We start from the raw sequence: 12,123 nt of genomic DNA on the forward strand, positions 1-12,123 counted from the left end.
GCATATTTCAATAACTGCATAAAACTTCATTGGAAAAAAAGATCTTTTTACAAAAACACAAATTTCACTGTTTGTGGCCCTGATCCAAAAATGACCTGCTAACATCATTTCACTAATCATGGAAAAGTGTGAACAAGTAGTTAGGAGAAATCACTGCATTATTCTGATTGGATTATAAGAGCAGACTGATTGCTATAAAAGAGGAAAGAGGTGCTTCCAATCATTCATTGTGCTCCTGTGTTAGCTAGCAATGGTTACTTCAGAAAGACGTGCAGCCATGGCTTTGCATCAAAATGGCCAAGAATTATCATTATTTGATCGCTAGATTCGCTACATAGACATCAGTGTTTATATCCGAACTATAAACTTTTATCCCAGTACTTCTGTGATAATTTGAATGATTGCAAGACAGAAATAATGATACTTAATGTTTGTGAAGCTGTTTCATACCCTCTCTGGGTCAGCGGCGGCACCAGCACAGATCTGAATATTCCACTGTGATCATGCTAATCAAAGGTTTAATAGACAGAGCCACATCGCTGTCGTTTAGAAATACGATCAAACATTGTGAAACACAAAATTTATGTCCCTGCCAATACTTTTGGCCACGGCTATAATTTTTCTAAATTTAATATGCATATTTAATTACCATTGTTACACTAAGTGCGATCATCACTACAGTCATAGGCTATATCAAAGAATTGCTGCACAGGGTTTCAACTTAACCTGTTCTTGCATGGTTGGAGAGTATAAATCTTTTTCAAATTAGCTTTTTATTTGCTGTGTGATGAATCACCAGAAGATGGCAATCTTATCAAATTTTTGTCCTAATGCAGCTCCACTCAGCTAATAATCATGCAAAGCTTTTCGTGCAACACATTTTAATGCAGCGGATTTTAATATGCACTAGGGATACAAAATAATAAAATATATGATTAAAAAGATTTTAATCACTTACTTTGACTTTGGCAGCACCCACACAGCCGGAGAAAGTATTGGCTGTTGGAGATGCCGCAATTTCAGCTTTGTAGCCTACAGCTTATTTGATTTAATCTCAGAATTGTGCAGCACATCAGAAACTAATTTCTGTGTTAACTGAATAACCGTTTATATTCATATTTAGCCAAATAACATTTCAAATTAATATTTAATAAACAGCATTTTCTGAAACATGAAAGAGATATTGACACTTCTTGCTGGATACACATAGCCATAGGCTACTCAGAACAATTGCAGCTTTCTCTGATGTAATGGAGAATCAGAAACTCAAAACTCAAAACTTTATTAACAACTTATTGCTAACATATCGTTTATATTCATATTTAATAACATTTCAAATTAATATTTAATAAACAGCATTTTCTGAAACATGAAAGAGATATTGACACTTCTTGCTGGATACACATAGCCATAGGCTACTCAGAACAATTGCAGTTTTCTCTGATGTAATGGAGAATCAGAAACTCAAAACTCAAAACTTTATTAACAACTTATTGCTAACATATCGTTTATATTCATATTTAATAACATTTCAAATTAATATTTAATAAACAGCATTTTATGAAACATGAAAGTGATATTGACACTTCTTGCTGGATATTTATAGGCCTACACATAGCCATAGGCTAGCCTATTCAGAACAATTGCAGCTTTCTCTGATGTAATGGAGAATCAGAAACTCGCAACTTTATTAACAACTTATTAGTAGCATCTCTGTTGTGTTAACTGTTAAAATAAAATAAAAAATAGTGATTACGGGAGACGCCGCTGGCCACTGGAGATGCCGCTGCACTGATGGCCGCTGGAGATGCCGCCGCACTGGCATCTGCCAGAGAAAGTCCTGGCCGCTGGAGATGCCAGTGCCGCATTTTGCGCTAGCCCTGACTGGGCATTTATGTAAAAGGAGACGTTTCTCAGAAATCACGTGATTTATTTGGACAAGAACCCTGTTTCCTCAGGTAGCTCGCTCACACTTTCATTTTTATTGTGGACCGTTATGTTCTAAGAGTTAGTGAGATTAAGATCATCTTTGTAGTTGAGAGGTTGGAGCTTTCTGATTATATGAAACTGTCTAAGACTTTGATCACTCTCTGTCTTCATAGGCAGTGTGTAATTGAATTGTTTCAATTTTTTTTTTATCCGATTGACTTTCAAGTTTGGATGGATTGCAGTCGCTGACCAACAGGTAATTTTCATTTATTGTTATTAATATTATTATTATTATTATTTTAATTAATAGTTGTATTATTAAGGAGAATTACATTTAAAAAGATATTTTAAAATCAATTAAAATAATTGATTATTTTTATTTGCTGCTTGCAACTTTATTCTTATTATTGTTATTTTCTTCATGCTGTTTTGTTGAAAGCCCATAAGATGATGTTTTGTGCTATACAATTTGATTAGACCTTTATTTATAGACCCTGTTAGACCTTTATTTCATTTAATGACAATTGCACCGATAATGTCCTTACTTATTTTTATTTATTTTTTTATTTTTTTTGAAGATTTACATCATGTTTATCCACATAACATTTTTTGTTCTTTGCTAAAGACACATTAATAATATTTCATCTTTGTAACATTGTATTTTTCACAAAATAACCAATAAACAAAATGTATTATGCAAAGTTAGTCTTTAATGGTCTATTCCCGAATAGAGCTGTAATATTTATATATATATAGGTGACACACGCGAACGGTGTGTGATAGTTGGATGCGAGGCATGCACAGTCGGCTCTTGAGGGTGCTGGCTGTGTTCATTTAGAAATATCTCGAAGCGTACAGCAAAAGAAAAAGACGTGCGCTTTCGGGTGTTTCAGCCTCGCGCCTGTTGACTTAATTCTCGAGGGAAGAAAGCCGGTATGTATCATGAACGGTCGTATCTCGCGTTGCAGAGGCAACGTGTAGATTATGAGATTATGAGACCAGTTAAATAAATGAATAATATCTGGCTTGAGTAGTTAGATATTTTAATTCAGCCTATCATACTTTGTTTCACTTGTCTGTTATGGTTGCATATAATTCTGATTAATTAAATTTAATGAATTAAAATAATTGAATTCTGATTAATTAAATTTAATGAATTAAAATAATTGAATTCTGATTAATTAAAATGGTTGAATAATATCTGACTTTATATTTTAATTCAGCCTAACCATTCAGAACATATTTCACTTGTCTGGTTGTGGCTGCATTTAATTCTGAGGAATTAAAAAGGTGGAATAATCAGCTGACTCAGCTGGGAGCGGAGCATGCAAGTGCAGTTCTCAAGGGGCTGCCTGCGCATATAATGCCCTCCCCCCTTCGCTCTCTTCCATTGGTGAGAAGTGAAGCCGCCAGTGTCCCGATATGGCGCTGATCTTGGGACTTGAGTCTGCGCAGTAGTGAGCAGGAAGTAAAGCCACGAAATCAAGGCCCCGCCCTCACTCTCGCCGAATCAATCGCAAGCACACACTATGAAGGTAATATCAGAGCCCGTCTACGGAGAGCCTTGGCACTCCCTATTCAGCCCCATTGTATTGATTTTGGTTGCAGTTCCATTAGAATTCCACTGGGGGTGATCGCGAGCGAGTGCAGACTGAATGGGAGTCAATGGGGCTAGACGGCTAAATGTGTCTCTTTCACCCAAATGCCGTTGAGAAATCTCAGATTTTATTGTAGGTTTTGCAAGTTCAACATGGGTTATAGGTCGAAAGTTGAATGAACGAGTACTTATTTCTTTTCTATTTCTTACAGGTTGAGTTGTTGTTGCCCATAACACGCTAGCATTCTGCTAATGACGTCAGCATTCTGACGTCATTGACATTTTAAAAGACTTTTTAAACCAAATAAGTGACTCTAAAAAAATCTAACACCCAGCAATGTGTAATTTCTTTGCATCTTCTTTCGAATACAACATTCAAATTACTAGACAAAAAATTATATCCTGAGAAAAGTGGGTTTTGAGGGGTATTCGCGAGCGCCCCCGCATGGATAGAGACGTGTTACTGCAACCAATCCAGAACCCGGAAGTAAGCAGAGAGTGCCAATTCTCTTCCTATTAGACATTCTCTGGTAATATGATGCCATAAAGAATCGCATGTGCAGGGTAAGATTTGTGAAAGTGTACATAAGATTTAGCCTGACGTCGTCATACTCAGATTCTAGTCTTCCCGACCTAAACATTTTGTGGGCGGGGCTAAGTTCGGCTGGCATCCAGGCTACATAAGATTGCAAACGTAAATAAAATTTGCATGTGCAAGAGAAGATTTGTAAAGGTGTAAATTGCCTTTCAAGTGTAATAAAAAAATATTTGCTGCATTTTACTGTTATTCGTAAGTGTCATTCATGTATTGTGAAACTGCAGCTTCATGCTAACGCAAAATAAGGATCTGTATTCTTCTGACTTCCAATTTTCCGAGCTTACACTTTTGGCACGGTTTTTGCCCACAAATATACGACCAAAAGTATGATCGCAGGCATGTGAACAGCAATTTGCAACTGAAAGCAACAGAGTCAGGAACTGCAAAACAGATTAATTGCGTAAAATCAAACTTTGTGTAAAAAAAAAACACAAAAACTGTTGCAATTTTTAAAAAAATGCTGTTGCAAAATTTCTGTGTATTCAGTGCATGTATCCTGCTCATCAGGCCATATCAGTTTGTAATCGTGATGCTGCTGAATGTAGGCCTAGTATCTGCACTACTGCAGTCTGCATGCATAGCTGTCTACTGATCGGGAGGATTCCAGAATTATTATTATTGTACTAAAATGAACTGCAATAACATTTTTTCCCTTTAACGTGTATTTTAAGAGCATCTCTAAATTATGCACCATTTATCACCTGCAATGCCATCATGTAACCACTAGATTGCTGTATAGCCCTGTATAAGCATATCAAGATGCTGTGTATTCCCTGGTTGCTAGGTTTTTATTCAGACATAATTAGTTACTTTTTGTCAAAGTTGAGTTTATGTTGATTTAGTATCAGTTTTTCAGTTCCCTTTTGAGGGAACTCGCGATGCGTCAACGACGCTTTGGGAAGGCCTCTGCGTGATTACGTCTGAAGCACGTATGTCAACTAGTCCAATAGGAAGAATGAGCGTCACGGGCGGGTGACGTCATGACCAGGAAAGGATAAAAGCACATCCGGAGCAACCGGCACGAGCTTTTGTGCCTCAGCAAAGCGTTCTATGTCAAAACTGTCTGTATATTTATTGTTTGTTTGTCACGTATCTATTAGAAAGTCATGGCGAAACAGCTATTCAAAGCGTGTGTTCCTCCTTGCCCTCGTTTCCTTACGGGTGGGGATACACACGATCTTTGTGTAGTTTGTTTGGGAGTGGAGCATTCTATGTCAGCCTTCGAGGGGGCTGACTGTCAGCATTGTGAGCTTCTCCCACTCCGCATGCTCTGCTCCCGCCTGTCCATATTTGATGAGAGTGGTCAGGCTCGCGAACCTCAGGGTGCAGGACCCGCTGCTGCTGAGGCAGCAGGGAGAACACAGACCTGGGGTTTGCAAATGGATCTCTTGGCGGGGTTGGAGACGGGCTCTGCCGTATCTCCTCCCTTACCCGGGAGATCCAGTGCTCTCTTGCCGGTGTCGGAAGCCCGCACTGCGGCTTCTTCCGTCCGGGAAGAGAGCCCCATTCTTCAGTGCTCTAGCTCCGAGGAGGTAGATGTACTGAGCGTGGTTGGTAGTGACACAAACACAAGAGAAAAAGATTCACCATCTTCTTCTCCTGCACATGATGAGCTAGTGGAGGTGATAACTCGTGCTGTTGACAAATTAAAGATTGACTGGCCAGCAGAGAAAAAAGGCGCTTGTCCTAAAAGCAAGCTTGACGAGCGCTTTTTACAGTCTAATATATCATCTCCCTCACGAGCGCTTCCATTTTTTAGTGAGCTATGTAGATCGTGGAACAAGCCATATTCTTCACGTCTCTTCAGTCCCCAAGTGCACACATATACTGATATAAGGGGACTGAAGGAATATGGTTATGGGTCGATGCCCTCGGCGGAACCGACGCTCGCGAGCTATCTGTCTCCCGGGTCAGCATCGTCCTTAAAAGCGCCCGTGTTGCCCACTAAAGACTACATCTAGTTTGGTGGGCAAAGCTTATACAACAGCGGATCAAGCTGGAGCCTGCCTGCATACCATGGCAGTGCTTCAAGCCTATCAGGCAGACCTGTTGGGGGATATTGATAAGAGTGAGGGAGTCAGTCCCGATGATATTCAAGAGCTTCATTGGGCTACAGATCTTTCCCTCAGAGCTACAAAGGAGACCGCTCGCGCTATTGGGCGGTCTATGGCAGCCCTTGTAGCTACTGAGAGGCATTTATGGCTAAATCTAGCAGAGATAAAGGAGAAAGATCAAGCTTTTTTGTTAGATGCCCCTATTTCACCATCTGGTCTTTTTGGCGACTCAGTGAATACAGTCATTGAAAGGTTTCAAGAAAATAAGAAACAATCAGAGGCATTTAAAAAGTTTCTCCCTCGACGTGTCAAAGCCCCCGAGGATGCTGGGCGTGAGCATCCTCAGCAGAGCACTTCAAAATATCGTGCACAGCAAAAAGAGAGTGTCTCGCATCTCGGGCTCCCCCTAATAAACCATGGGGACCGAGTCGTCACTCTCAGACGAAGTCTTCTAAGTCAAAGCCGGATCTGAGAACCGTCCTTATGGTGAAGAAGGGTTGGGCTCAAAAGAGGTCCAGCATTGAGGACAGCCCCAGCTGGGGTGGAGCGGTGTTCAACTCTTTTCACGGTGCCCATTCCATTTCGGGGTCCTCAGGGGATCGTTCTGCCAACCCCGCCACCCTTGGTGCCTCGGGGCGCAGCGGTGTTCAGCGAGCTTTTGGCTAAACGTCAACTCGACGTTGCGTCAGACTCGCACCCTCTGAGGGGGGTTCAAAAACAGTCAATTCGGTTGTTTCCAGCCAGTATATTTCAGTATATTTCACGTTAGTTCATCCCGAGATGGCTCTGGTGATTTTTTATAATATTTGCAGCGTACAACATGCTAAGTCAGGAGATAGTCAGAAATCAGAAGGTCTTCCTAAGATGTGCTCCATGCTCCATTCATAGTGCCTTCTGTTGGATCTATCCTGGACAAAGATTTGCGGAAACACCAGACTACACATTAATCTACTAAAATGAATGATTTCTAAAACTTCAGAATAAATCAAGATGTAACATTTATTTGTCAGGTAAAAATGTATCATGCCAATTACAGAAGTAAATGATTAAAAACCAATTCAGAAAATATATGACATAATATATTTATGATATATCTCCATAATATAATAGGAGAAACAGGATTCTCCTAAGTTCTCAATCTTTCTCATTAAACCAGTGACTGCAATGAAATTAAGACCATTTTACCAATCGCACTGCGACACTTAAAATGATACCAAACATGAAAAGGAAAAAACAACATATTCACAAGATACACCATATGCGATATATAGACATTCTTAATGAACTTTCAGTGACTTTAGGAGGGAGAAGAGGAGGGAGAGGGGGGATGAGTTGAAGTCAAACAAGGGGACAAGGAGATACAAGGTTCTGTGCTCTGTCTTTGCTATCTGCTGTCCAGGGTGCATTTTATGGCTTTATTGCAGGGTGCGTTTTGTTTTAGCAGGAAAATCAGTTCTTACACTCAAATCAGATCCGAGGACTGGTTTGTCACGATAGAGACGCTTACTTCCATGTCTCCATCCTCCCTCAGCACAGGAAGTTCCTGAGGTTTTCTTTCAGGGGCAAAAAATACCAATATCGGGTGCTTCCATTCGGTCTAGCTCTATCACCCCGCACGTTCACGAAGTGCGTAGATGCATACGCATTCTGAACTACATCGACGACTGGCTGATTCTAGCGGAATCAGAGCAGTTAGCGGTTCGGCATCGAGAAGTCGTTCTCGCTCACATGATGAAGTTGGGGTTGAGACTCAATGCCAAGAAGAGTGTGCTTTCTCCACTACAGAGAACCATTTTCCTTGGTGTGGTATGGGATTCAGTCACGATGCGAGCCAATCTATCGCCCGTTCGTGTAGCTGCTATCCTCACAGCCACAAAAGAGTTGAAGCTAGGCCAGTCACGCACTGTGAAACAGTTCGAGAGACTGTTGGGCCTCATGGCAGCAGCGTCCAATGTGATACCCTTTGGCCTACTATACGGGAGACCCTTGCAGAGGTGGCTCAGAACCAGAGGGTTCGTACAATCAAGATCATGCGGCGGTGTCTCCGCGCCTTGGTTATATGGAGGAAACACTGGTTCCTATCCCAAGGTCCGGTGTTGGGAGCTCTTTGCCATCGAGTTGCGATCTTGACAGATGCTTCCCTCACCGGCTGGGGAGCGGTAATGGAAGGCCACACAGCTCAGGGTCTGTGGAGGAGTCATCATCTTTCTTCGCACATCAACTGCCTGGAGATGATGGCAGTCTTCAATGCGTTGAAGCATTTCCTCACAGACTTGAGGGGCCATCATGTGCTTGTCCGTACAGACAACACATCGGTGGTCTCTTACATAAATCGTCAGGGGGGTCTGCATTCGCGTCCACTCTTCAAACTGGCACACCAGATCCTCCTGTGGTCCCTAGGGAAGATACTCTCCCTGAGGGCAGTGTATATCCCAGGGTGCCAAAATATAGGAGCAGACACCCTGTCGAGGCAGGGGCTGAGGCCAGGGGATTGGAGGCTTCACTCTGAGATGGTGGAGCAGATATGGGAATTTTACGGCCAAGCGGAAGTGGATCTGTTCGCGTCTCAGTACTCGACACACTGTCCACTATGGTTCTCCCTCACTCATCTAGCCCCGCTGGGGCTAGACGCTATGGTACAGACGTGGCCGAGGCTACGCCTGTATGCTTTTCCCCCTGTTGCTCTGCTCCCAGGAGTTTTGGAGAGAGTCCGCCAGGACGGAGTAAGCATACTACTAGTAGCACCATGTTGGCCGAGTTGGATTTGGTTTGCGGACTTAATTCATCTCCTCGACGGCCCTCCCTTGGAGATCCCGATCAGGAGAGACCTTCTGTCTCAGGCAGGGGGCATAATATTTCACCCCCGACCAGAGATTTGGAAACTATGGGTTTGGCCTCTGAGGGGGCCCAACTTATAGAGAGTGGTCTCTTGACTGAGGTTGTTGAGACCATTCTTAGCTCCAGAGCTCTAGCTACGAGGAAATTGTATGCACTTAAGTAGAGAGTGTTCACTTTTTGGTGTCACCAGCGTCAGTGGGATCCAGTTAACTGCTCAGTTAGTACAGTACTTGAGTTTCTCCAAGATCGCTTTGCATCAGGTCTATGTCCTTCTACCTTAAAGGTTTACATGGCGGCCTTTGCGGCTTTCCACGCCCCGGTGGGTGGTACATCATTGGGTCGAGACCCCCTGGTCATTCGTTTTCTTCGTGGCACCTTGAGGCTGAGGCCTGCAATTCGCACTAGGGTACCAGCTTGGGACCTGGCTATAGTTCTAGAAGGCCTTTCAAGGGCTCCCTTCGAGCCCTTAGAGTCAGTTTCAGAAAAATGTCTGACATACAAGACCATATTTCTTCTAGCGATTTCATCCCTCAAAAGAGTCGGAGACCTTCAGGCCCTTTCGGTTTCTCCCACCTGCCTTGAATTTGCGCCTGGGATGGTCAAGGCATTCTTATACCCTAAACAAGATTACGTCCCTAAGGTGCCAACCAATACTCCGAGGCATATTGTGCTGCAGGCTTTCTGTCCTCCTCCTTTTACATCTTCGGACCAGGAAAAACTGAATCTCTTATGTCAAGTGTGAGCACTGGACACTTATGTCCACAGGGCTGCCCCGTGGAGAAAATCTGATCAGTTATTTGTCTGCTTTGGATCACCTAAGAAAGGTCTTCCAGCCTCTAAGCAAACAATCAGTAAGTGAATAGTTGAGGCTATCTCTCTTGCCTATGAGTCCTCTGGCCAGCCGTGCCCTTTGGTGGTCAGAGCTCATTCTACTAGGGGTATGGCGGCCTCTAAAGCCTTACTATCTGGGGTTTCCCTTCAGGAGGTTTGTGATGCGGCGGGTTGGTCCTCACCGCTTACATTCGTGAGGTTTTACAGCCTGGACCTGGTTGCTGCCCCAGGTTCTCAGGTGCTTAATACTTAGTTTGCCGACAGTTTTTACTACAGGCAATTGTAAGTCTGGCGTGTTGGGTATTCTCGTTCCCAAAGCGTCGTTGACACATCGCGAGTTCCCTTGAAAGGGAACGTCTCAGGTTACGACTGTAACCCTAGTTCCCTGAGAAGGGAACGAGACGATGCGTCACCCAGCCATACTTCCTGCATCCCTGTGATCGACTTTGCTTCGGCTTTAGAAGCTAGCGCCGGTTGCTCCGGATGTGCTTTTATCCTTTCCTGGTCATGACGTCACCCACCCGTGACGCTCATTCTTCCTATTGGACTAGTTGACATACGTGCATCAGACGTAATCACGCGGAGACGTTCCCAAAGTGTTATTGACGCATCGTCTCGTTCCCTTCTCAGGGAACTAGGGTTACAGTCGTAACCTGAGACGTTTTTCATTACAGTCAAATCTGGACACAGAGAAAGCATTTTGTTATTCATACTAGCTACATATAATAGCTTGATCAGTCACACAAAAGTTATCACTAATCAGATTCAATACTGACAGTGCGACCAAGACAATATTTCAAAATATATAATTGAGTGTTAAAAAACATGAAATCATGTTTCATGTCACATGATTTGAAAAACACTGCATCAGAATGGTATTACATAAAGAATGGGTATTAAATGTTTTGATTGTAAAGTTTAACATCAGCTAATGGTGTAACAGATTATATAATATATACAATTTCAATCCAATAACATTAACACCAGCTTGAAATACAGTATGAATGTCAGTCAGCCTTAATCAGCCTAATGGTGCTGTAATAAACAGCTTATTAAGCAATCATGATTTATGTTTATTTGTTTGTTTGTTTATTTATTTTACATGTATGTGTGCATTAAAAGTATCATTTCGGCAACGAGAGCATTTCTGAGCCAAATGAAGAATAAGATGTGTTCTGGTGACTGGCGTGTTTATTGAACCAATCAGATAAGAGTAAATTGAGAGTCATCGAGAAGCTCATTTGATTGGCTACATTTAGAAGGTGGACCCGAACTGGAAGCGCATGTAGGCCTAAAAGAAATACGCAACTGTACAAATCGGGTTATTTCGGGAACTTTTTTGCCCCATGCACACAAGTCATTTAGACTTTTGCAACAGTTTATTTTTTTACACAAAGTTTGATTTTACGCAATTAATCTGTTTTGCAGTTCCTGACTCTGTTGCTTTCAGTTGCAAATTGCTGTTCACATGCCTGCAATACTTTTGGTCGAATATTTGTGGGCAAAAACCATGCCAAAAGTGTAAGCGCGGAAAAATGGAAGTCAGAAGAATACAGATCCTTATTTTGCGTTAGCATGAAGCTGCAGTTTCACAATACATGAATTACACTTACGAATAACAGTAAAATGCTGCAAATATTTTTTTCTTACACTTGAAAGGCAATTTACACCTTTACAAATCTTCTCTAGCGCATACAAATTTAATTTACACTTGCAATCTTATGTACAGTTTCACAAATCTTACCCTGCGCATGCAATTCTTTATGACATGCTTTTACCTTCATAACACACTCCTGCACTTTTTAAAATTAATTATAAAAATTTAGATATTAAATTTAAAGGTCCAATCTCCTCAGTCCTCCGAAGATCCCGAAAAAAAGTCTGTTTGTGCCTCTGTGACTACTTTCCTCAGAGAACCTGTCAGTTTCCTCCATTAAGGCTATCTTGCATCCCAGGCCGGGCTATAAAGTGCCATCTAATGTGGCAAGGCCTACAGTTCTGCAGGCTTTTCATCCCCCACCTCACGTGATGCGGATGAAGAAAGACTTCATTTGCACTGCCCTCAGAGCTCTCAAGATTTATATCCAGAGGTCTTCTTCATGGCGGAAGCCATAAGATTTCAACAAAAGTGGAGAAGGGTGGAGTTCCCACAGCATTAGCTATGCAATGAGAGTTACCGCTCTCGAAAGGGAACCATGGTCATTCAACGTAACAGATATATTTATGTAAAAATTAAAAATTTTTTTGCATGATTAGATTATGTGGTATATAAATTA

General features: G+C 42.0%; 1 protein-coding gene across 1 annotated transcript in view; it reads left to right on the plus strand.

Moving 5' to 3' along the window:
• The first annotated feature begins 2,103 nt into the window (after window positions 1-2,103).
• The window catches only part of LOC307162408 (interferon-induced very large GTPase 1-like), a 31,808-nt gene continuing 21,788 nt past the window's right edge, over window positions 2,104-12,123 (plus strand). Inside the window, exon 1 of the mRNA XM_079877667.1 lies at window positions 2,104-2,185. The gene's annotated coding sequence lies outside the window, so the exon portion shown is untranslated. The remainder of the gene's footprint in view (window positions 2,186-12,123) is intronic.

Source organism: Squalius cephalus, assembly GCF_949319135.1.
Source record: "Squalius cephalus genome assembly, chromosome: 7".
In the NCBI taxonomy this organism is placed as follows: Eukaryota; Metazoa; Chordata; class Actinopteri; order Cypriniformes; family Leuciscidae; genus Squalius; species Squalius cephalus.